Source organism: Denticeps clupeoides, unplaced genomic scaffold (genome assembly GCF_900700375.1).
Source record: "Denticeps clupeoides unplaced genomic scaffold, fDenClu1.1, whole genome shotgun sequence".
NCBI classification, from domain to species: Eukaryota; Metazoa; Chordata; class Actinopteri; order Clupeiformes; family Denticipitidae; genus Denticeps; species Denticeps clupeoides.
In genome coordinates this window covers 78,942-104,668 of record NW_021629971.1, presented here as the reverse complement: position 1 = coordinate 104,668, position 25,727 = coordinate 78,942, and the positions used below count along the sequence as shown (strand labels likewise).

The following is a 25,727-nucleotide window of genomic DNA, read 5'->3' as shown; positions in this document are numbered from 1 at the left end:
TCAAGCAATGCCATGATACACAATAATGTGGATACAGTTAATTTATCCCAGCGATTATTGGAATTTAACATAGTTATTTTATATCGTTTTAGTATTACTTTTAATATTTTTCAAATTTCAAATCAATACATTTTGTTCTTGTCTAGCCAGTTTTTTTTGCAAGTTGTTCTTTTGATTGGAAAATATAAACATAAATATTGGGGAATATACATATGATGTGATATTTTCAAAACTGTCCCAAAACATCTGTAATTAGTTGGAATGAATAACTACAGTCACAAGTAAGTTAAAAAAAATTGTTTCCTCTGTTTAATTTTGGATATGACTATTAAAAAGGGCTCCAGAGCTCATCAATCTGCAACATTTCTGTCTTCCAGTTGTATTTTATACAGGAGCCTGAGTCCTTCAATATAGCAAATTGTCAGTGATACTTTAAGGTGGGTACTGTATCTGTATATGGTTTTTTGTACTTAACGGCGTATCTTGCTCAATCCAACAGGGCTAGCAGGGACGGGTCCTCCTGCTGTGCTCTTCTTGGGGTCAGAAGCGCCGTTTATCTTCCTCCCTCAGGTTAATCCGCATGCTGGGAACAACAGGTTCCCTATAATAAGTGCGTTCAAATGGAAGGGGCAGAGCAGTCTAGCTGCATCGCCTTTGCGTTCCCACCAGCAACAAGGAGCGTGCGTTCCCATGCGCCAGATTTTACAAAAACATTGAAATGGACGATTAATGTCATCCAGAATAAAAAAACTGCATCTTTAAGGTTACTCCATTTAAACAGCAGTCCACCTTCACTGACCCCACTGCTGCCAGCGCACCCCGAGTTTCCTCACTTTGCTCCACATAGCGGAAGAGAGGAGGGAAAGAGTGCAGCCTGAACTGAGGACTTTGCTGCATGACATATCGCTGATCTGCACGGGGACAGACAAGAGTGGAGGAACTGATTGGGTGAGTCCAAGATTCGGACCAGTGCACCTCTTTCCTGGTCTGGGGATGTCGGGTGGTGTACTGACCTCTCACTGCTTCCTGTATTCTGTCTCCGGCGCGGATGTCTCTCTCCTGGCTGATGACCTGTTCCAGGCAACAAGAAACACAGGACATCAACATTAATGTATTGTACCAAATTTAAATTGTATTACACTGTAATAAAGTAAACATTAGCAGGCAAATTCTCAACAGTTTGTAAGTGCTTCCATGATGCCTGCAGAGCATCAGGAGTTGGTCTATAGTCTACCGTATACGGTCTACCATGTTGTCCCTTCACAGCATTGTCTTCTAATATCATGGGAAACGTCTCTGGGTTCTGCACTTGAGGTTGCATCTGCATATTTTGGATCCTTTGAGCAGTGAAAAAGGAAAAGTTGGTAAAGTTAGTTATCTAATTGTACATTGCTGTTAAAAAGTAATAAAACATAACCTTCAATTTTTAAGATGGACAAGTAGTGCATGTTTAAATAGTGTTGGTGGACAAAGTGGACAATGAACCTTTTTGCAACAGACATTGCAAGTATTAAGCTCTAGTAAGGATCATGTCTTCAGTATTGATATGTGCATATATATGAATAACCAGAATTTAAATAATTAATACATTAAAAATATATTTATATCTGACAACTGAAAATCAATGATCTAATTTCTTTGTATACATAAATCTATTTCTTCACTAAGACTCTTATTTGCTGACTTGTCCTCAGCTTTCAACACACTGCACCCCCACATCCTGGCTAATAAACTTTCCTCCAACTTTCATCTGGACAACGAGACAATCCTGTGGATATTGGACTTTCTGACCAACAGATCACAGAGAGTACTGCTTAACAAAACTCTCTCTGACATCTGTTATACCGCCATCTGTTATACCGCCACCTGGTCGGCACTCTCCTCTGCTCCTCATCTTATATACAGATGACTGCAGGCACAGACACCAGGTGAAGGACGCTAAGGACACAGTCCTCCAGACTGTCAGGCCCCTCACACAACCATGGTCTGCTTCTGCAGGAGTTTGTGGACTGGTGTGACACCTCATGTCTGGAACTGGACATCAGTAAAACCAAGGAAATGGTGGTGATCTTCACCACCAAGCAGGGGGACCTGGCTGCAGCAGTTACCTCCATCCACAGGAAGCCAGTAGAGCTAGTTGAGGATTATAAATACTTGGGCATCATTTTCGATCCCCTGCTGAAGTTCTCCTCCAACACAGAGGAGATTCTCAGAAAGTGTCACCAGGCAGCTCATATCCTTTGTAGTCAGGAAAGACATTTTACGGACTTTTTACTACTCCTTCCTAGAGAGTGTCGTATCATTCTCAATCATCTGCTGGTTCCATTCCACCAGCACGCAGCACACAAACCGGCAAAAGAACGCTGTCAGGCTCCCCTTCAAACGCAGACTCCGATGTTGCTGACTGGAAAACACAGAGGAGGAAAATCACCTTGGTTCCCAAAGCTGTCCTTCTTTTGATCTCCTGACATCCCTCCAAATCAACCATTATCACCTCACACACTTCTTAAAAGTATGCCCCTTAATGCTTCTGTTATGTACAGTTATTTATCATTGTTCATAGCGCAACATACAGAACATTTCTATTGTGTGTCACCCCAGGATCTTTAACCTTCTTTATTCGAGGGCAATAACGTTACTGTATAACTAATCTGAACCACCAGCAGTAATAATGCTGACAGCACAGCTTTGCCCTACATTACTAATATTAACTACTGCTACAAACAGTCTTCCCCAGACCTTCAAAACCCTACACCACTAATAAGAGATCATAATAATGTAGCAAAAAAGCCATTTCAAATACCAAGTGATGGCTGCAGGCAAAATGAAAAACATAATATCTCCGTTTTTACAGCAAACTTTGATTTTCATAATTGGTTACAAATAGGCAAATATGAGTCATGCATCACATGCAATCAGCATTTCATCAGAATTTTCGTGGTTGGTTTACTAATAATGCTAGCTAATAGCTAATGCAAAGTGAATGCTAACCTGCTTTAAGCAAAACAATAATGCTCAAAGCCTTAAACCAATTTCTCAAAGTAAAGCCTGTACATCAAATACATTTTAAATAATCTTACTTTTGTACTAAGCGCAGTGAAAAATCCATTCACGGATCCTGCCACAGAGACATTTATTTTTTAAACTCCCACCTTCCCCATCACTTTCGTTAGACCCGCCTCCTCTACGATTTGATTGGTTCTCTCTCTGAACCAATCAATATTCGTTCTGCCCTCGGAAATTTGTGAGTAAACTCCCACAAGAGAGAAATACAGGCGCTACTGCTTTTCACGTGTGAAATATGTATATATAACTATGATGTATGATGACGATCCCCAGCTTGAATATTGCTATTATATTAATAATATTATATTAATAATATTGAATATTATTAAAAATATATACATTTATATTTAGTGACATTATACACTCACCGGCCATTTTATTAGGTACACCTTGCCAGTACCACATTAGACCATTTTGCCTTCTGCAGTACACTCACTGTCATGATCAGAAAACCAGTTTAATATGGACGGTTTTAAGCACAACTATTGAAATGTAAGTTCAATGGGCAATTGCCAATGCAATATTCAATTAGTGCATGTAAACTGATGTAATCTTTAGATCATTTCAAATTTTTTAATAAAAAATATAATAACAATTCACTCAATTGCATTCCGTTTTGCCATGGATTTTCTACATATTTATTCAAAAGGAAATTCAATTTGCAAATGGCAATTCAATGTGCGAATGTGTCCTCCTTCATTGCCATGTCCAGCCCCACCCGTGACACCTTTATTAACAAATGACTAAATTGCAAATCTTTTGCTTTAGCAGAGTACATGGAAAACAACAAAAGTGGTCGATCAGTTTACAGTATCTTTTTACACTGATAATGTCAGCTCTAATCAGCTATTTTTGTACATGCTGTATATTTTTTCAGCTGGAAGAATTAATCAAATATTGCTGCTACCACTAAGTATTAGTATTGTTTAGTTTAGTGTATTGCTGGGTTTTCTTAGCATTGCTTCAGACTCATCTCAACAGGTTCCAAGAAGAACGGAACTTCCATTACCTGAGATGCGAAAATAACCAGTCACCATACCAGCTGAATTCAGTTAACCTGAAACATCCTAAAAGAAGAGAACCGCATTCTTTTCTCCACATACTTTTGCCACACGCAAATATATATTTTTCATTAAGGTGTGTTTGGGTGTGTTTGTGGGACCCTACCCAGAGGTCCTTGTGACTTTAGAATGATTGTGCTAATGTAATCTAATGTGATCTATCATATGTGCTAGATGTGTTTACCATGAAACATCTCTGCGATGATGCAGAATCGAGATGCAGAATTTTGTTTTAGGTTGATGAGCTTTATGGTGCAATGGCCCAGACTTGGCAGATGTGGCCAGAATTGAAGTCCCTGATGTCCAGTTAACCCGGCAGCTTACGCCAGAGGAGCTTGCAAGACTGCCCAATCATGATGTTTCTATGAGTGAAGCACAGGAAGTTTACAACTCAACAGTAGAACAACTGGAGTACCTATTCCCAGACTAACATTCCTTTAGGCTGCCTGAAGTACAAATAGGATGTCAGGAATTCAGTAATGCAAATTGTCTAATACAGTCAACTCTAATACAGCACAAAAACACACAAAATCTTTTGAAACTCAATTTATGAATGACTTAAGACTGAAAGTACATAACAATGAATATACTGAATCTAAAACAGAAGTAAAAGCATAAAACAGTTGTAAACGCTAATTACAACGTATAATTCTGACAAAGGTCTCAACCAAAAATATCATAAATCTTAACTGCATGTCAAGAACAGTGAGGGGAACAGCATTGTTACCAAATCAGGCCGTTCCGTTAACATCCTTAGGACCCCAGTGTCTTTCAACCCAGTTCATATCTGTGCCACCTGCCTTTCACATCTAGTAGAAACAAGATGGCACCAGACATGTTTGCTTGACACAATTGTTTCAAAGGAGTGAATGTTGCCACCATATTAAATAAACAGAAATAAATCTACTGACGTCTAAGTAAACATCAGTAGACCTTGTAAATGATTGAGTGAGATCTCTACCGCCATCTAGTGGAGATAAGAAATCGTTGCAATTAGGAATGCTTGAAATTGTGCTTTTCCTCTCACGAACATTAAAAGTATATATTTTAAAATATATTCTTCAAGAATGAACCTCTATGCATCCTCTAGCAGTATTATTAAACAGTAAAATAAAATAAAATAATTAAACTAAATAAAATTCAGTTGCTATATGTTGCTAAATTTTATTTATTTGGACAGTAAATGTAAATAATTTGGCTATTCAAAAATAAATCAAACATGTATTTTGACCAGAAAGAGATTTTCAGTTCTAATATGCAAAGGTGCAAATATGAATAGAGAAAATGTTTCTGCTTAAATATGTGGCTCCTGATTGGCTACTCAGTGCTGTTCCATGTGAACATATGTTTACAACATACAGTTGCTAGGCAACACTGAAGGAGCCAGTTGTATTTTTATTACTCCTGCTTTCTTCAGACAAAAAATTCTACTTTTCACACCAAAAGCCTTTTTAAAGGCTAACTTCTTTTATTGTTTTAGCACTGTTATTAGTTAGTGTTTCTGTTTAGACTTGATAACTCTTAATTTATTTTGTAGTTTCTTAATTTTAGCTTATGGTTGAGAGATTAGCTTAGCATAATTTAGCGTAGCAAAACTTAGCTTAGTATAACTTAGGTTAGCATCATTTATTAGCTGCTCACTTTTGTTTTTTAGGACACATAGAGAGATTTTTCCAGGTGAAGGATGGGCCGCCCTCGGAAAAAGACCAAGGAGCCACCAGTCACCAGAAGGCCACCTCGCAGGATCCTGCCAAAAATACCAACTCACATTCTTCACACTGGTAAGACATTAAGAAACTCCACATAATACTGTGTTTTCTCTTCGGTATTCTACCGATTTCCTCATAATTCATAACTCAAGATCAATAAGAAAAACAAACCACAGGTGCAGCTCACTGTAAATCCAGTATTTGTGTATGCAGTAAACATATATGGTCCATTGTAAGGTATCAAAGTCAGTAAATTATAACCAAATATCTCAATGTATTCATGTCACTGCACTTCTCAGGTATACCGTGGGCATGTGTGAGGGACACTAACTCCCCTCCAGCTCTGCTGTGGAGCATTCCCTGTATGCAGCAGCTGCAGGCTACTCCACAGCCACCCCAGCAGGAAGACACTCAGGAGGTTGTTTTTCCGGTAGATGTGATGGACAAGCTGAGCTTTGTTCCTGGAATCTGGGACCTGGCTGTGGAGATGAGCTTTCTGCCTCCATGGAGAAGGCCGCAGGTACAGGATGGTCCTGCCACACCTCTGCCCAGTGTCACCAGTGCTCACCAGCCCTCCACCAGCACATCATCCATGGAGTTTGAGAGCAACGAGGACCGCTGGATTCTTCAGGACCAGATGGAGCAGGAAATGATGACCAGCGACCCAGCAGCAGACAGTCCACAGGGACCCCAACAAGAAGCCAGTCTGGAGGATTTTTTGGAGGAGCTGAACAACATTCCTGTCATCTGGGACATGGATTTCGAGATGTGCCTCCTCCCTCCACCTTACTAGTACCACTATTAGTAGCACTAGCAGCACCAATAGTGATCACTAGTACAGGTAAGCATGAAGGTAAGTATGAAGGTAAGTATTTAGTGACGGGCGGCACGGTGACATTGTGGGTAGCACCTTGTCTCACAGCAAGGAGATCTGAGTTTCGGTCCCTTCTGTGTGGAGATTTGCAAATTTGCATGTATCTCCCCGTGTCAGCGTGGGTTTTCTCCGGGTTCTCCGGTTTCCCCCACAAAACAACTAGGCCAATTGGAGATGAATTGGACATGAATTGGCACTAATTTTACCTGTAGTTCATTAAACAGTTTAATAATTAACAGTAGTAGAAAAAAATTAAAGCCAAAAAAAAGGCTCCGGTGGTGGCACACCTGACCTTCAGGATCAGGGCGGGGTTCAACTCCCTGTGGAGTCTGATTTCAGAATGGCTGCTTATCTAGTGTCTATATGTTTAATATATGTTTAATTACTTACTGCTCATATGCATTACATGAGGCTATTCCCTAATCTAGCGTGATTTACCTTCACCCCCAGCAGGTGACTGCTTTATAAAACCAGCTGTTAATGCTAATAATATTGATCACTTGCCTGATTTTATGTCCCTCTGGCCCACCCATTTCAGCGGTTCTGTAGACGGTCCTGGAAAATTGTGGTGAGAAGACACGTCCCTGAGGAGCCGCGGTACTCACAGTCAGTGAGTGAAACCTGGAGCCAGCTGGTCAGCACAGGTTTTGAGGGAGGAAGAGGAGACATCGGCTAGACCCGATGCGTTACTGCTCTCCTGTTTGTGGAAGAAATGACATCTAAATAAGAAAAAATAAAATGTTCAAATCTTTAAGTGTGTGTTATCTTTCAACATGTGGAAAACCAAAGGTTAGATGATGAACAAAAATTAACATAATTGTATTTAAATTAAAGTAGTGAAAACCATCAGATGAAAATATTACTGGCCCAGTACACAAAGGGCTTAATGTATTTGGCCTTAAACCGTCGGTCGCATAGATCAGTTATAGCACGTAAAGAAGCAAATCACAAACCGCCATATATTTCGTGGCATGTGACGTGTGGCATTCGGTGACTATGTCACATCTAGGTCCAGCTGTATTACAGCGTCCACCTTCATCCTCTGTCCACCACAGTGGATGGTGAAGGATAGAGAAAAGAGAAGAGTGAGTTAGTGATGAGTTAGTCAATGTTAAAGTCAATATGGAATACTAACAATACTTTACCCTGAGCTGCTCCAGGGGGGACTGTCCCTGTCACTACTGACTGTAAAGTACTCTGGATAAGGCCGTCTGATAAACGTTGGAACCTGTTCGGTGTTCCAGGTTAAGTGCATTCTTACGATGAAGAGGCATACAATGATGCTTGGGATATACTAAACCAAAGATACGGTCAACCATTCATGATACAAAAGGCATTTAGAGAGAAGGTAGCGAATTGGCCAAAGGTGCAGTCCAGAGACGCTGATGGATTAAGGAACCTTGCAGATTTCATAAATGCATGCAAGCTTGCTATGCCTCACGTAAAGGGATTACAAATACTAAACGTATGCCAAGAAAATCTAAGATTGTTGCACAAACTACTGAACTGGATAAATGCAAGATGGAATAGACAGGTATCAAAAACTTTAATGGAGGGTGATGAATTTCCAAGTTTCTGTGATTTTGCTTCCTTCCTCTCATTAGAAGCAGAACCAACCCAGTCACATCCATTCATGCACTTCGCCGCACTGAAACAAATTGATAAAAGGACTACAAGGGGTATCAGTGGGAATAAAGCAGGTGTATTTAACACAAATGCAACTGTACAACGTGACAAACCGACAATAACAAAGACACCTAACAGTTCCCCATGCATGTTGTGCCAGGACGCACATAAGCTTCACAAATGCCCAGACTTCTTAAAGATGTCTCTAGAAAATAGAAAGAAATATGTGAGAGAAATATGTGTTATGGACTGCAGACGCCGCCTCACTTGCGAAACCTGCACAAAGAGACATCCTGTGTGTCTTCATAATTAAAACTACAGTAACAGTTTGCAAAGACAAACACGTGTGAGTACGGAGAATGCAAATCACCTGAAACTGCAACAGCCATGTCACTTAATGTTGCCAGATCAGAACAGACCGTCAGCACCTCAATGATAGTCCCAGTATGGCTGTCAACCACCACAAATTCCACTCAAGGAAAAATTGGTCTATTCATTATTAGACACTCAGAGCGATGCTGTCTTTGTGGATCAGGATGTAACGCATGAGCTGCAGGCAGATGTTTGTCCAGTAAAGCTGAAATTGACTAACATGCTGGGTAAAAATGCTGTCATAAGTAGTGGAAGGGTGTCTGATCTCTTGGTGAGAGTTTATAACTCAGCCACAGTCATAAAGCTCCCCACGGCATACTCCAAGGACTGCTTACCTGCTAACAGGGAACACATACCCACATGTGAAACAGCCAAACAGTCATTTACTGCCTATTGTAGATGAGATCCCTCCACTCCTCATCCTTATAGGTTATACCTGTCCCAGAGCTCTTGCACCTAAACAAGTAATCTTAGGAAAAGATGGTGAGCCCTATGCTATTCGCACAGACTTAGGATGGAGCATAGTAGGCAACTCAGCACTGTACAATGAAACGGATATAGACAGCAGCCTCTGCCACAGAGTCACAGTTAAAGAAATCCCTCACTCCACTCCAACAGATGCAATACTTGCTCTGGAAAGAGATTTCAAAGAGACTGACAGGAACGAATAGACTGTATCACAGGAGGATTTAACATTCCTCCAAAAGCTTGAGCAAGGCATAACACAGATGGAAAAGGGACATTTGGAGATGCCATTGCCATTTAGAGAAAAGCCACAAACTTGCTGAAAACAGACCAAACCAGTTCAAACGCAAACTCATGAAAGACGAAAAATACAAGGAGGATTACATGAAATACATTAATGACATCATCGAAAGAGGTGATGCAGAAGAGACTGATGATATCGGACTCCCTGGCAAGACATGGTACATACCACACCACGCCATCTATCATCCAAAGAAACCTGACAGGTTACGTGTGGTCTTCGACTGCTCCGGCAAACACAAAGGTACCTGTCTTAATGAACATTTACTGATTGGCCACGACATGATCAACAGTCTTACTGGTGTTCTTGTGCACTTCAGACAGCACCACGTCACCCATTCCAAACCAAAATGTCCACATGACCAATGTCCACTAGCCAATAATGTTTGACAAGAAGGGAAGGTGCAGGGTTCCTGGATGCACAGGAAAACCCAAAGTTGTGTGCAAAAAAACTGGCAGGTACGTGAAAGTGTTCAGTAGCAGGCAGCGGCACGCACCAGAAACAGGTGGAAAAGAGTAGCAAGCATCTGTTTACCATGGTGATGTGCAGGCTGAGGTGTGCGCTGCAGCAAGGAGCCGGGCAGGAGATGAGGTAAGGAGATGAGTTGTGGGGGTATTAGGTGCCACAGCTACAAATAGAAAAAGAGGCATAAGGTTTTTTTTTTCATTTATCTTTCCAGAGGCATTCATCCTCCATTCATATTTAATATTACTAAAGCATTAAAATAACACAAAAGAATGTGGATGTCTTATTTCAGTATTAGGTGCCTTTTTTGTTAAGTACATAACTCCACATGTGTTCATTCATAGTTTTGATGCCTTCAATGAGAATCTACCAATGTAAATGGTCATGAAGAAAACATATTGAATGAGAAGGTGTCCAAACGTTTGGCCTGTACTGTATGTGAAGTTATGACTGGAACGTCTGGATTTCTACATTCTCAACTTTAAATGTTAATCACAAAACATTTGTGGGTTTTTTTTTTATAGCAGATTACAGTAACCCTGAGCAAATCCTAGATTCTCATAAATCCAATATGTTGAACTCATAAGTGTCAGGACATCTAGACAGTGTCAGGAGAGAATATGGCATAGACGTCACTGCTGCATCGGTCTACTCTGGGATATGTGTGATGCAAACACAAGTTCAAGTTTAATGTTTAGGTGTGCGTTTTCATTCAGGTTTAAATGCATTATGTCTGTATAAGATGGAAGGACACTTGAAAAGAAAAAAAAGGAAGTAAAAACTGGGTGTCACAGGCAAATTTAATCTAGGTATGTGACTGGGATACATGTACCAATGAATGCTGCTGACAGGGTGGCCTTGATAGTGGGCAAGCAGCTGTCGTGGCCTCACAAAGAACATGGACCATGCGGTTCTTCAGGAGGTTCTTGGCCAGAATGCTTCCTTTCAGGATGTCCACCCGCTTTCTGTGAATCCTGTCTTTGCTGGTGAGATGAGGTCACCTGATGCAGAAATGGCCACCTCTCCAGGCTGGGTGGGCGTCCCTTCTGGCACTGGGAGCGTTGGTGAGAGAGGTAAAGAAGAACCCAAAGATGCAGTCAGGAGATGGAAGAAAGTTGTAGAAAGTCAAGTCAGGACTTTATGGCAGAGTGGCCTGCCAGAAGCTTCTACATTTTGGCCTTAAATCTAAGAGGTATGTGTGGAGAAAACCAGGCACTGTCCAATCCAGTCCCAACAGTGAAGCATGGTGGTGGCAGCATCATGCAGTGGGGCGGTTTTGCATCTGCAGGGGAGGACGACTGGTTGCAATCAAGGGAAAGAGAAATGCAGCCAAGTACAGGGATATCCTGGACAAAAACCTTCTCCAGAGTGCTCAGAAACGCAGAATCACCTGTCCAATACAGTCCCAACAGTGAAGCATGGTGGTAGCAGCATTCTAACAAGACAATGACCCTGAGCACACAGCTACAATTACGAAAGGGTGGCTTCACAACAACTCTGTGCCTGTTGAATGATCCAGCCAGAGCCCTGACTTAAACCCAATTGAGAATCTCTGGAGAGACTTAAAATTAGCTGTCCACCAGAGTTTACATCCAACCTGCCAGAAGTGGAGAGGATCTGCAAGAAGGAATGGCAGAGGATCCCCAAATCCAGGTTTGAAAACCTTGCTGTATCTTTCCCAAAAAGACTCACGGCTGTATTAGATCAAAAAGACGCTTCTACTAAATACTGAATACTTAGGACCATGTGATATTTCAGTTTTTCATTGTTTATAAATCTGCAAAAATATCAGTATTTTTCTGTCAATATTCAGTGTTGTATGTACATTAATGAGGAAAAAATGTACTTAAATCATTTTAGCAAATGACTGCAATATAACAAAGAGTGAAGAATTTAAGAGGGTCTGAATACTTTCCGTACCCACTGTGTATGAATGGTTCTGGCCCATGCGTGTCTCACTCTACACTCGTTCTGCAGTTCCCTGTAGTCCAGACACAACTCCTTGCCACCTTGGTCATCTTTTCCCACTCGCTCATCAACCTCGGTCTTATCCTGAAGTCACAGATACACAGAGCGTACGAACCATACGCTTGGTTAAAATTTGAAGTGAAAGTGAAGAGATCGTTGAGCACAAATTCATTACATTACATTACATTAACAGCATTTATCAGTCACCCTTATCCAGAGCGACTTACAATCAGTATTTACAGGGACAGTAACCCTGGAGATAACTCAGGGTTAAGCGTCTTGCTCAGGGACACAATGGTAGCAAGAGGGGTTTGAACCTGTGTCTTCTGGTTCATAGGTGAGTGTGTTACCCACTGCTTTTAACCATCACCCTTAGTGAGCAGTGGGCAGCCATGACAGGCACCCGGGGAGCAGTGTGTGGGGATGGTGCTTTGCTCAGTGGCACCTCAGGATCGGGATTTGAACCGACAACCTTCTGAATACGGGGCCGCTTCCTTAAAGCTACAGACACGGAAACGGCACATCCTGGGGAAATCTCATTGTGGGACTGGATCAAAGTAGTTATTCTGCACCAAGGCTCAATTTCAGATAGAGACTTTAGATTCAGTATTAGGGGACCAACAAGACCGATATAAAAGCAAGTCATTGACTCTGAGTTTAGTTACACGTGTAAGTGTTTGTGTGTGTAAAATAAAAAATCACTCAGCATTTTCAGAAAGTAGGTGGTTTCTACAGAACAGAACACAAGCAAGCGTTCACGCAGGCGTACCTCTTCCTGATCCAGCATCTGCTGCTGTAGTTTCTCCACAAGCTGAGACTCATCATCCCACAGACAAACAGGACATGAAAAAAATTGTGATAACCACATATATTCAAAGAAAAAAAAATATTTAGCCTCCTTTAAATAAGGCTTTAAATCAAAACTACCTAAACAAAACACAATTCCAAAGACACGCACATAAACGAACTTCACCAAAAAATTCCAAATAAATCAGCAGCCTTAATGCAGCCTTCATGCCCGAAAGTATGGTGTGTGGTGAATGGTGTTGATGAAGTTATTTCCACAAATGCTCCCACGATTCTACAGGCTCAGACGATTAAAACAAACTATTCAAATCGATCAATGCGATCGTGAGATATGCCTGCGCGTATTGTACAGAATTACAGGCAAAACAGTCCACAACACAAGACAGGCGCCGCTGTTTCTGTAGATTCTGAAAGAAGACCAAACTATGATGGCGCAGCAAAGAAGCAAGTTTTTTACGACTGAGGAGGTGCTGGATAATCTGGTGCAACACAGCAGTCCAGCTATTTGTACTGTTCAATCTTCATCTGATGAAGAGGATCTCCTGTGTGCAGAAGAGGTTGAGGCATTTTCAGATCCCTTCTTCTGAAAGGTATGTACTCTCTGTTTTAGAATTTATTATTAAAGAAAGATTATTCATATATTTTTTATGTTTTCTCCCTATACTTGATGTTCTTTGTTGAATTGCTGAGTACAGTATTGTTTATTTCAAATCAGTTACATGATCAAATTTTTTACTTCATATATTTTCTACACCCACCTCTCTGCCAAGCGGCGACGGGATACTGCAGGATGTGGCATCCATAGGGTGAAAACACGTCTACACTGCAGAAAGTGCCAGGCGCCACGGTGCCTCACATCCAAAAAAAATGCAATGCCATGACACACAATAATGTGTATACAGTTCATTTATTCCAGAGATTATTGGAATAGAAAATAGTTATATTCATGTTTTCATTTTAGTTTTACTTTTGATTGAAATTTGATTTTCAAAACTGTCCCAGAACAACAGTAATTAGTTGAAATGAATACTTATAGTTTTCTCTGTTTAATTTTGGGCATGTCCATTAAAAAAAGGGGTCCAGAGCTCATCAATCAGCAACACTTCTGTCTTCCAGTTGTATTTTATACAGGTAAGGAGCCTGAGTCCTTCGATATAGCAAATTGTCAATGATACTTAAGTGTGGGTACTGTATGGTTTTTATGTGCGTTCCCATGCTGCAGATCTTACAAAAACATGGAAATCTAAGCTCACTGTCGTCCAGAATAAAAAAACTGCATCTTTAAAGTTACTCCGTTTAAACTGCAGTCCACCTTCACTGACCCCACCGCTGCCAGCGCACTCAGAGTTTCCTCATTTTGCTCCACGTAGCGCAAGAGAGGAGGGAAAAAGTTCAGCCTGAATTGGGGACGGTGCAGCATGACATACCGCTGATCTGCATGGGGACAGACAAGAGTGGAGGAACTGATTGGGTGAGTCCAGGATTCGGACAAGTGCACCTCTTTCCTGGTCTGGGGATGTCGGGTGGCGTAATGACCTCTCGCTGCTTCCTGTATTCTGTCTCCGGCGCGGATGTCTCTCTCCTGGCTGATGACCTGTTCCAGCCAACAAGAAACACAGGACATCAACATTAATGTATTGTACCAAATTTAAATTGTATTACACTGTAATAAAGTAAACATTAGCAGGCAAATTCTCAACAGTTTGTAAGCGCTTCCATGATGCCTGCAGAACACCAGGAGTCGGTCTATAGTCTACCGTATACGGTCTACCATGTTGTCCCTTCACAGCATTGTCTTCTACTATCATGGGAAACGTCTCTGGGTTCTGCACTTGAGGTTGCATCTGCATATTTTGGATCCTTTGAGCAGAGAACCAGGAGAAGTTAGCAAAGTTAGTTATCTAATTGTACATTGCTGTTAAAAAGTACTAAAATATAATCTTCAATTTTTAAGATGGACTAATGGTGCAGGTTTAAATAGTGTTGGTGGACAAAGTGGATGATGAAATTGCAAGTATTAAGCTCTGGCCTGGAAAACCATTTCAGGTGACGACCTCTTGAAGCTCATCGAGAGAATGCCAAGCCTGTGCAAAGCAGTAATCAGAGCAAAGGGTGGCTATTTTGAAGAAACTACAATGTAAAACATGTTTTCATTGTAGTACATAACTCCACATATGTTCATTCATAGTTTTGATGCCTTCAGTGAGAATCTACCAATGTAAATGGTCATGAAAATAAAGAAAGTACATTGAATGAGAAGGTGTGTCCAAACTTTTGGCCTGTACTGTAAATACCTGGGCACCATCCTCGACCCCCTGCTGAAGTTCTCCTGCAATACAGAGGGGTTTCTCAGAAAGTGTCATCAACAGCAAAACCTCCTTAAGCAGATCAAATCCTCTGGAATCAGGAAATATATTTTACAGACTTTTTACTACTCCTTCATAGAGAGTGTCATATCATTCTCAATCATGTGCTGGTTCCATTCCACCAGCACGCAGCACGCAAATCGGATAAAGAGCGCTGTATTATTGGACTGACTAACTTAGGGTCATCACATCCTCTGAATTCTGCCTTTGAGTAGCTCCCCTCCAAATGGCGGTTTCGATGCCCTCGGCTGCAGGACACAGAGAAGGAAGGTCACCTTGGTTCTCAAAGTTGTTCTTCTTTTGATCTCCTGACATCCCTCCAAATCAACCATTATCACCCCACACACTTCTTAAAAGTATGCACCTTACTGCTTCTGTTATGTACAGTTATTTATCATTGTTCATAGCAATATACAGACAATTGCTATTTTTATGTTGTTAACTGTTGTTTAACTGTTATATGTGTGTGCTGCGCCACTGCGCCTTTTAAATTGCCCCTCGGGGACAAATAAAGTTCTTTGAACTGAGTTCAATGTGCAAATCTCTGTCTGTTTTACATTTTATTCATAAAAGCTGCACTAAGATCAGGCCTTCGTAGATGGCGTCCATAAGCATCATGAGATGTGGATGTTCTTTAAGTAGTTGTTTTTGACAGAGTGTCTGTACTACAGTGATCAGCGGTTGGTCATCACTTAATGGCTGATCAAAACAAATGTTTGCTTTAACTGTGATGTGCATAGTATGTCCACTCTGATACTGTCTTTTACATCAGGAAAAATAAGAGCATTCATGTAATAATTCGTGCCAAGCCAGACATGAGATTTAAAATAGCTTGATATAGGAATGCACAAAATCCTCCTCCTCCTCCTAAAAAACAACAACTGCTTGGATGACCTCAGGATCTTTAACCTTCTTCATTCGAGGGCAATAACGTTACTATATTACTAATCTTAACCACCAGCAGTAATAAAACTGACAGCACATCTTTTCCCTACATTACTTATAGTAACTGCTTGCAACACAGTCTTCCCCAGACTTTAAAAACTCTACAACACTAATAAGAGATCATAATTATGTAGAAAAAAGCCATTTCAAATACCAAACCTGACCTGAAGTGATTGCTGCTGGCAAAATGAAAAATATAATCAGCTAGCTCTGATTTCAAAAGTGGTTATAAAATACACAAATATGAGTTATGCATCACATGCAATCAGCATTTCATCAGAATCTTTATGGTTGTTTAATTACTAAAGCTAGCTAATATCTAATGCTAAGTTAATGCTAACCTGCTTTAATCAACATTATCTGGTGAGTGTGTTCATTGCCTCAAACCAATTTCGCAAAGTAAAGCCTGTACATCAAATACATTTTTAATAATCTTACTTTTGTATTAAGCGCAGTGAAAAATCCATTCACGGATCCTGCCACAGAGACATTTTTTTAAACTCCCATCTGCCCCTCCATTTCGTTAGACCCGCCTCCTCTACGATTTGACTGGTTCTCTCTCTGAACCAATCGATTTTCGTTCTGCCCTAAAAGAGAGAAATACAGGCACTACTGCTTTTCACGTCAGATGTGAAATATGTAAATATAACTATGATGTATGACAATCTCCAGCTTAGCACAAAAGGTAAATTAGCTTTGCAACTTACTGGTACATTGCTGTGTATGCTTATTGCCTGAAGTTAACACAATATACTGAGGCCTGGTGCTGGTTGTCTCACTGTGGTTTCAGGATCGAGACAGGAGGAACGTCGCTGGATCCTTTTTATGGTTTCCCATTTTTCCAAATGTACGATTAGCAAATGTCCAATGTGAGCTTCAGAAAATAACTCTTTAACTTTCTCCCCATCTTCTATACCCAAATATGTAGATGTGCCGGAGTTAAATGGTTACACTAGATTTATAAGTGTATTTCTTCTTTCTTGTGTTTTTTGTTTTCTTATTTTCTAAAGACTTTTATTTTGTTTACCTGTATTCTGATGTGGGTAAGGGAATTATAATGATAATCCGGGTGTTTGTTTAATTGTAGAATGTTAAAATGTGTTAATGTTTCTGGTTATGTTAAATATGTTTCTGTATTTTTGTTTGTTCAATTTATGGTAATTATAAGAAGTTATGTGGGTTCTAAAACTTGATCACCCCCCGAAAAGTGGTTGGATGCGGCCGTGCCCTTGGGTTAGTGGGTTGGAGACCCGGTTTAGTCCTCTTAGACACATGGCATGAGCTGTGAGAGGTGCGTGGGGTTTGTGTGTAAAAAGTTATTTCTTCTATTTTAATTTATGTACATATTCGGAATATTTTGCATGTGTGTTATTTTGTGAATATTTTTTTATGTTCTGTTATTACTGTATATTGTAGAGAAAGGTGCAGAGAGACGCAGTTTGTGACGCGATGTTCTGACACGACCTTGCTTTTGTACAGGTATGCGGTATTATAAATTGTGAATACTTTATGTTATTGTTCAGTTCTCTTAGACACATGGCATGAGCTGTGAGAGAGAGAGGTGCAGAGAGACGCGGTTTGTGAGGCGATGTTCTGACGCGACTTTGATTTTGTACAGAATACAGTTTGCACGGAAAATCTCGTGTGTGTCGGCTCGTCATTACGGTTCAAGAAAAGAAATAAAAAAATTACACAACGCAGAAGAAGAACCGCTACATAATGATTTAATGACAGCATTATTTAAAAATATATACATTTATAATTTGTGACATTACACACTCACCGGCCCACGTTGGACCATTTTGCCTTCTGTAGTTTTAATTTTTTCACTCAGCAGCAGTTTCTTGCTACAGATTTATTGAGACATATTTTATTTCACATTCTTGTGTGTTTGTGGCAGTCATAAACTGATGTAATCCTTAGATCATTTCAAGTATTTGGCTGCTGTTGCCCTGAGCATGGTTTCTTTCAGGCATCCAGCACGAGATTGATTCCTCACCAGTGCCATGTTCTCTGTAGGAAAAACTGTTACAATTACTCAGAGGAATTAGCAGACTGTTGTAAACATCATGCTGAAGTTCTTCACAACATGGAAAACTTCCTGATTTATGGTAATAATAATAAAGTGAAGTGATTGTCACATTTGATACACAGCACACAGTGAAATTTGTCCTCTGCATTTAACCCATCACCCTGAGTGAGCAGTGGGCAGCCATGACAGGCGCCCGGGGAGCAGTGTGTGGGGGGATGGCGCTTTGCTCAGTGGCACCTCAGTGGATCGGGATTCGAACCAGCAGCCTTCTGATTACAGGGCTGCTTCCTTAACCGCTAGGCCACCACTGCCCCATAGTGGGGTAGTGGTGAGCATAGCTGCCTTCCAAGCAGTTGACCCGGGTTCGATTCCCGGCCAACGCAGTCCCCTTTTTTTATCCTGCTTTTATGCCATGGAACTTTTTAAGCCAAATTCAGACTAAGTTCATATCTTCACCTCAAGCGTTCTGTAACACATCCGGATCTTTAACAACCTGTTGAATGGTAGTGTGGCCAAGCAGTCTAAGGCGCTGGATTTAGGCTCCAGTCTCTCTGGAGGTGTGGGTTCAAATCCCACCACTGCCATTATGTTTTAAAGCACAAGTAACTAATTGTAGTGTTTTTTTTAAAGTGTTCATCAAGCAGCCAAGCCAAACACAATACACCCACAGCACACAGTTGAAGGTGCTCAACTCACAATCAGTAACATTAATGCTCTATCTTTTTACAAATCCCACAACTGCCTTTATGATTAAAACAGCAGTGAAAGTTATAAATTAATAAGCACAAAGCATGCATTCTGTAAAATTCATGCTCTGTTATGTCACAGACACACTTTTTTTTATCTGGCCATGCATTGCTGCTGTTGCCCTGAGCATGGTCTCTTTCAGGCATCCAGCACAAGATTGTTTCCTCACCAGTGCCATGCTCTCTGTAGGAAAAACTGTGACAATTGCTCAGAAGGATTACCACTTTTGGGTCTAGATGCCATTGGTCATACCACAACATGGAAAACTTCCTGGTTTGTGCTTTGGTTGTATAGTGGTGAGCATAGCTGCCTTCCAAGCAGTTGACCCGGTTCGATTCTTGGCCCAGGTATTTATAATTCTCAACTAGTTCTACTGGCTTTCTGTGGATAGAGGTGGTAACTACTGTAGTCAGGTTTCTCTGCTTGTTGGTGAGAGAATCCTTGGTTTTCTGACGTTCAGTTCCAGACATGAGGTGTCACACCAGTCCACAAACTCCTGCAGAAGCGGACCATGGTTGTGTGAGGGGCCTGACAGCAGAGACTGGAGGACTGTGTCATCAGAGTCCTTCACCGGGTGTCTGTGCCTGCAGTCATCTGTGTATAAGATGAAGATAAGAGAAGAGAGCACGCAGCCTTGTGGTGACCAGGTGGAGGTATAACGGAAGTCAGAGTATGTTTTGTTAAGCAGTACTCTCTGTGATCTGTTGGTCAGAAAGTCCAATATCCACAGGATTGTCTGGTTGTCTAGATGAAAGTTGGAGGAAAGTTTATTAGCCAGGATGTGGGGTTGCAGGGTGTTGAAAGTTGAGGACAAGTCAGCAAATAAGATTCTTGGTGAAGAAATACATTTATGTATACAAAGAAATGAGATCATCGTTAGTCATGTAGACAGTTTTTAAGTAATTTACTTATTTATTTCTGGTTTTTCATATAGATGCACAAATCAATACTGAAGGCAGGATCCTCACTAGAGCTTAATACTTGCAATGTCATTGTTCACTGTGTCCACCAATACTGTGACCACTAGTCCTGCACCACTAGTCCATCTTAAAAGGTTGTTTTATTATTTTTTAACATCAATGTACAATTAGATAACTGACTTTGCTAACTTCTCTTGGTTCTCTGCTCAAAGTATCCAAAATACGCAGATGCAACCTCAAGTGCAGAACCCAGAGATGTTTCCCATGATATTAGAAGACAATGAGTCTCAAACAGGAATAAACTTTTCAAAATCTGCTAGTGTTTAACATAAAAAACCACTCAAATCATCTTAGAATTTATATATGTCAACCTTAAAATAAAACTGAAATTGCTGTGTGGGATACACATTAGCCAATAGTGAGCGTGTGACTGTACTTTTATATTCTGTTAATTGTGTCCAGGCCGGGTTCCTAAGGCCTGTACTTAAAGTTGGTGCTGTTAGCAATGAACTCTTCACACCAATCAAGATGATGTCTCTTAACTTGTGAAACTATAGTCAAAAAAGGAATCTGGCAGTGAAGATCATTCCAGGGCAGAGGTCGAAAAAAAAGGCATTGACATGGAGGTAGGTAATGGTGTAAATGTGTGGTGGTTTACATAGATTATGCTAGAACCAAAAGTAGGGTTAGGGTTGCAGATGCAACCTCAAGTGCAGAACCCATAGACATTCCCCACGATATCAGAAGACAATGCTGTGAAGGGACAACACGGTAGACCGTATACGGTAGATTATAGACCAACTCCTTATGCTCTGCAGGCATCATGAAAGCGCTTACAAACTGTTGAGAATTTGCCTGCTAATGTTGACTTTATTACAGTGTAATACAATTTAAATTTGGTACAATACATTAATGTTGATGTCCTGTGTTTCTTGTTGGCTGGAACAGGTCATCAGCCAGGAGAGAGACATCCGCGCCGGAGAAAGAATACAGGAAGCAGCGAGAGGTCAGTACACCACCCGACATCCCCAGACCAGGAAAAAGGTCCACTGGTCAGAATCTTGGACTCATCCAATCAGTTCCTCCACTCCTTAAAGATGCATTTTTTTTATTCTGGACGACAGTGATCTTATATTTCCATCTTTTTGTATGATCTGGCGCATGGAAATGCACTGTTGCTGGTGGGAAGTCTCCTGACAGCATCTCTGGAGCTCAGCTACAGTCAGCTACATCTGGCCTGTTCCTATGTCAAGTGGAGGATTTTGCAGACGCTTTTATCCAAAGCGACTTACAGGAGGAAGACACCAGCAATTCTCATTCGATTTCTATTGATTTTGAGGTTACAAAAACTAAGAGCCCTGATAAGGCCTAACTTGTCAACTTGTCTTGGATTACAGCAGGAGGGAGGAGGTCCATCATGTAGTTCTGCTAGACCTGAGGGTTTTCACTGTGGGAGACAGCAGAGACCCCAGCAGCAGCATCTCATCCATGTTACAGTGACCAACTCATTCTCACGTGAAATTGTGCGAATGCGTCCTCCTTCATCGCCATGTTCAGCCCCACCCGTGACACCTTTATTAATTTTTGAATAACAAATGACTAAATTGCAAATCTTTTGCTTTAGAAGAGTACATGGAAAACAACAAAAGGTGGTCGACCAGTTTACAGTATCTTTTTACACTGATAATATCAGCTCTAATCAGCTATTTTTGTACATGCTGTATATTTTTTAAGAATGAATCAAATATTGCTGCTACCACTAAGTATTAGTATTGTTTAGTTTAAGGTATTGCTGGGTTTTCTTAGCATTGCTTCAGACTCATCTCAGCAGGTTCCAAGAAGAACGGAACTTCCATTACCTGAGATGTGAAAATAGCCAGTCACCATACCAGCTGAATTCAGAAGAGAACCGCATTCTTTTCCCCACATACTCTTGCCACACGCAAATATATATATTTCATTAAGGTGTGTTTGGGTGTGTTTGTGGGGCCCTACCCAGAGGTCCTTGTGATTTTTAGGTTGATGAGCTTTATGGTGCAATGGCCCAGACTTGGCAGATGTGGCTGGAATTGAAGTCCCTGATGTCAAGTTAACCCGTCAGCTTACGCCAGAGGAGCTTGCAAGACTGCCCAATCATGATGTTACTATGAGTGAAGCACAGGAAGTTTACAACTCAACAGTAGAACAACTGGAATACCTATTCCCAGACTAACATTCCTTTAGGCTGCCTGAACTACAAATAGGATGTCAGGAATTCAGTAATGCATATTGTCTAATACAGTCAACTCTAATAGAGCACAAAATCACACACAGAATCTTTTGAAACTCAATTTATGAATGACTTAAGACTGAAAGTACATAACACCAATGAATATACTGACTCTAAAACAGCAGTAAAAGCATAAAACAGTTGTAAACGCTAATTACAACGTATAATTCTGACAAAGGTCTCAACCAAAATATCATAAATCTCAACTGTGTGTCAAGAACAGTGAGGGGAAAAGCATTGTTACCAAATCAGGCCGTTCCTTTAACATCCTTAGGACCCCAGTGTCTTTCAACCCAGTTCATATCTGTGCCACCTGCCTTTCACACCTAGTAGAAACAAGATGGCACCAGACATGGATAACATTTAGCTGCACATTCTGAGCAGCTGAATAAGCGCACATAATATATGTCAATTACATTCTACATGAGGAACCTTTTTTCAGCCAAACACCGTCTGTTGGACACTGTCATCATGGGAAGGTCCCAACTGATCGGCAAGTGGTTAACTTGGTCTCGTTCAGCAGTTAAGTCGTTGTTCTTTTCAAGCTGTGAAATCACAGTAAACATGCAAAACTGATCATGCTTAAAAAAAGACATAAAAACACTTAGATACATATGCATTTAAACACAGACAAGATATAAAAAATGATGATATAACTGTACAACTTGTGTTGAATTCTGTTGACTGAATATGAAATATCTATAAATATATTCTACATTTGCACTTACAAGTGTAACAATGTCCATAACATCAAGGTCATTGAGTGTTTAATACCATGGTAAAAACATTGGATCAATAAAACACACACTGACCAGGGAAATCAAAAGAAGCTACTCTGAGAAGTGGAATGAATAGTTTTTGGCCAACAACCCGGCGTCAGTGTGGAGAGACATTACCAGCTACAGACAACAGACCCCTGTTTTAGGGAACAAAAGCCTGGCATATGACCATAAATTCTAATGCAGGTTTGAAATTGGCATATTTATACATGTCACCCAGCCCACCCCAGAGACAACGACCCCCGAAAACTCCTGAAGTTTGAAGATGACGCCACCATCACTGGACACATTCAGGATGGTGACTAATCTGCATAGAGACATAAAGCTGAGCTGCTGGTACTCTGGTGCAGTCAGCACAACCTGGAGACCGTGTAGACAAGGACCATCTAGCACATCACTATTGTACTTTATGTGTACCTGTATTATCTTAGCAATCATTAATATTTACAATGTGTGTATATACGATTTGATTAGATTTGATTTTGGTCGGAGATGCTGGATGGGTGGAGGGTGAAGATGAAGCAGAGGCCTGAGATGCTGGACGAGCACTGTAAGTAAAAATATAGAGATGAATGAAGCAGCCACATCACCACTGTAGTTTGTACATGGTAGATTATCAGATGGTTACTTACGTTTCACAGACGTCAACATGGTTCATCATGGAATTCTGGCCACAGAACATACAAGTCACCATGCACTGTGTTAGTGGCTTATCCTTCAGTGTCTGTATGAGACTGTAATGAGAAGTCTTGTCCTTAAAAATAACATAGACGTAGTATAATTAGATAAAGAACGTATACAAGTATGATGGTTATACCTGTGCTTTATTAAGGCAGGTTTTAGGTTTGCCCTCAACTTCCACATCCCACAGGCTATTTCACATTCATCCAATCTGTTAACATAAAAGTAAATGTTGCCTGATGTGCATAAATACTGTGTTGTGTACCCATTACTGGGGCAATCAATCACTGCAAATGTTCGGTAATGAGACAGTAACATACTGGTAAATTCAGCAAATGTGCAAAATTTATCTGTAAGTGAAAAATACTGTTCTGGTTATTGAGTGACAAAATAACAAAACCTTTTTACAGTGTAAACATTGGCCTTTGGTTAAACAGCCTATACATTTAAAAAAGTTAAACAAGCTACACCTGAAACCTCTTCGTGAATCATTTTTCCCCGCGTTCCACCCGCTCCATGACGAGTAGATGTTCCAGCACTTGACACAGTCGCTGACCTTTCTGAAGGTTGATTTGATTTGAATTCATAATTTCCACTTATTAAAACGCAATTGTTTTAAAGGAGTGAATGTTGCCACCATATTAAATAAACAGAAATAAATCTACTGACGTCTAAGTAAACATCAGTAGACCTTGTAAATGATTGAGTGAGATCTCTAGTGGACATAAGAAATCATTGCAATTAGGAATGCTTGAAGTTGTACTTTTCCTCTCTTGAACATTGAAAGTATATATTTTAAAATATATTCAAGAATGAACCTCTATGCAACCTCTAGCAGTATTAGTAAGCAGTAAAATAAAATAAAATGATTAAACTAAATAAAATTCAGTTGCTAAATATTGCTAAATTTAATTTATTTGGACAGTAAATGTAAACAATTTGGTTATTCAAAAATATATCAAACATGTATTTTGACCAGAAAGAGATTTTCAGTTCTAATATGCAAAGGTGCAAATATGAATAGAGAAAATGTTTCTGCTTAAATATGTGGCTCCTGATTGGCTTCTCAGTGCTGTTCCATGTGAACATATGTTTACAACATACAGTCGCTAGGCAACACTGAAGGAGCCAGTTGTATTTTTATTACTCCTGCTTTCTTCAGACAACAAATTCAACTTTTCACACCAAAAGCCTTTTTAAAGGCTAACTTATTTTACTGTTTTAGCACTGTTATTAGTTAGTGTTTCTGTTTAGACTTATTATTTATTTTGTAGTTTCTTAATTTTAGCTTATGGTTGTGAGATTATTTTAGCATAATTTAGCATAGCAAAATTTAGCTTAGTATAACTTAGGTTAGCATAATTTATTACCTGCACAGTTTTCTTTTTTAGAACACAGAGAGAGATTTTTCCAGGTGAAGGATGGGCCGCCCTCGGAAAAAGACCAAGGAGCCACCAGTCACCAGAAGGCCACCTCGCAGGATCCTGCCAAAAATACCAACTCACATTCTTCACACTGGTAAGACATTAAGAAACTCCACATAATACTGTGTTTTCTCTTCGGTATTCTACTGCTTTCCTCATAATTCATAACTCAAGATCAAGATATGGTCCATTGTAAGTTATCAAAGTCAGTAAATTATCACCAAATATCTCAATGTATTCATGTCACTGTACTTCTCAGGTATACCGTGGGCATGTGTGAGCAACACTAACTCCCCTCCAGCTCTGCTGTGGAGCATTCCCTGTATGCAGCAGCTGCAGGCTACTCCACAGCCACCCCAGCAGGAAGACACTCAGGAGGTTGTTTTTCCGGATAATGTGGTGGACGAGCTGAGCTTTGTTCCTGGAATCTGGGACCTGGCTGTGGAGATGAGCTTTCTGCCTCCATGGAGCAGGCCGCAGGTACAGGATGGTCCTGCCACACCTCTGCCCAGTGTCACCAGCGCTTACAAGCCCTCCACCAGCACATCATCCATGGAGTTTGAGAGCAACGAGGACCGCTGGATTCTTCAGGACCAGACGGAGGAGGAAATGATGACCAGCGACCCAGCAGCAGACAGTCCACAGGGACCCCAACAAGAAGCCAGTCTGGAGGATTTTTTGGAGGAGCTGAACAACATTCCTGTCATCTGGGACATGGATTTCGAGATGTGCCTCCTCCCTCCACCTTACTAGTACCACTATTAGTAACACTAGCAGCACCAATAGTGATCACTAGTACAGGTAAGCATGAAGGTAAGTATGAAGGTAAGTATTTAGTGACGGGCGGCCC

General features: G+C 40.6%; 2 long non-coding RNA genes and 1 other non-coding gene across 4 annotated transcripts; 1 reads left to right on the top strand and 2 right to left on the bottom strand.

Moving 5' to 3' along the window:
• Positions 1 to 344: 344 nt before the first annotated feature.
• LOC114778589 (uncharacterized) lies at positions 345 to 14,301 on the bottom strand. The gene is made up of 3 exons (XR_003746413.1): positions 14,251 to 14,301; positions 800 to 911; positions 345 to 583 (listed from the first exon to the last, which is right to left on the bottom strand). It is a non-coding gene; the product is annotated as an uncharacterized LOC114778589 (long non-coding RNA).
• LOC114778590 (uncharacterized) lies at positions 10,048 to 11,933 on the bottom strand. 2 transcript variants are annotated; one of them, XR_003746415.1, is made up of 3 exons: positions 11,864 to 11,933; positions 10,772 to 10,991; positions 10,048 to 10,102 (listed from the first exon to the last, which is right to left on the bottom strand). It is a non-coding gene; the product is annotated as an uncharacterized LOC114778590 (long non-coding RNA). The 2 variants fall into 2 exon arrangements; XR_003746414.1 differs by having other exon boundaries at positions 11,860 to 11,930.
• A 4,258-nt stretch (positions 14,302 to 18,559) lies between the features above and the next one.
• On the top strand, positions 18,560 to 18,641 carry trnal-uag (transfer RNA leucine (anticodon UAG)). Its single transcript has one exon. It is a non-coding gene; the product is annotated as a tRNA-Leu (tRNA).
• Positions 18,642 to 25,727: the final 7,086 nt, after the last annotated feature.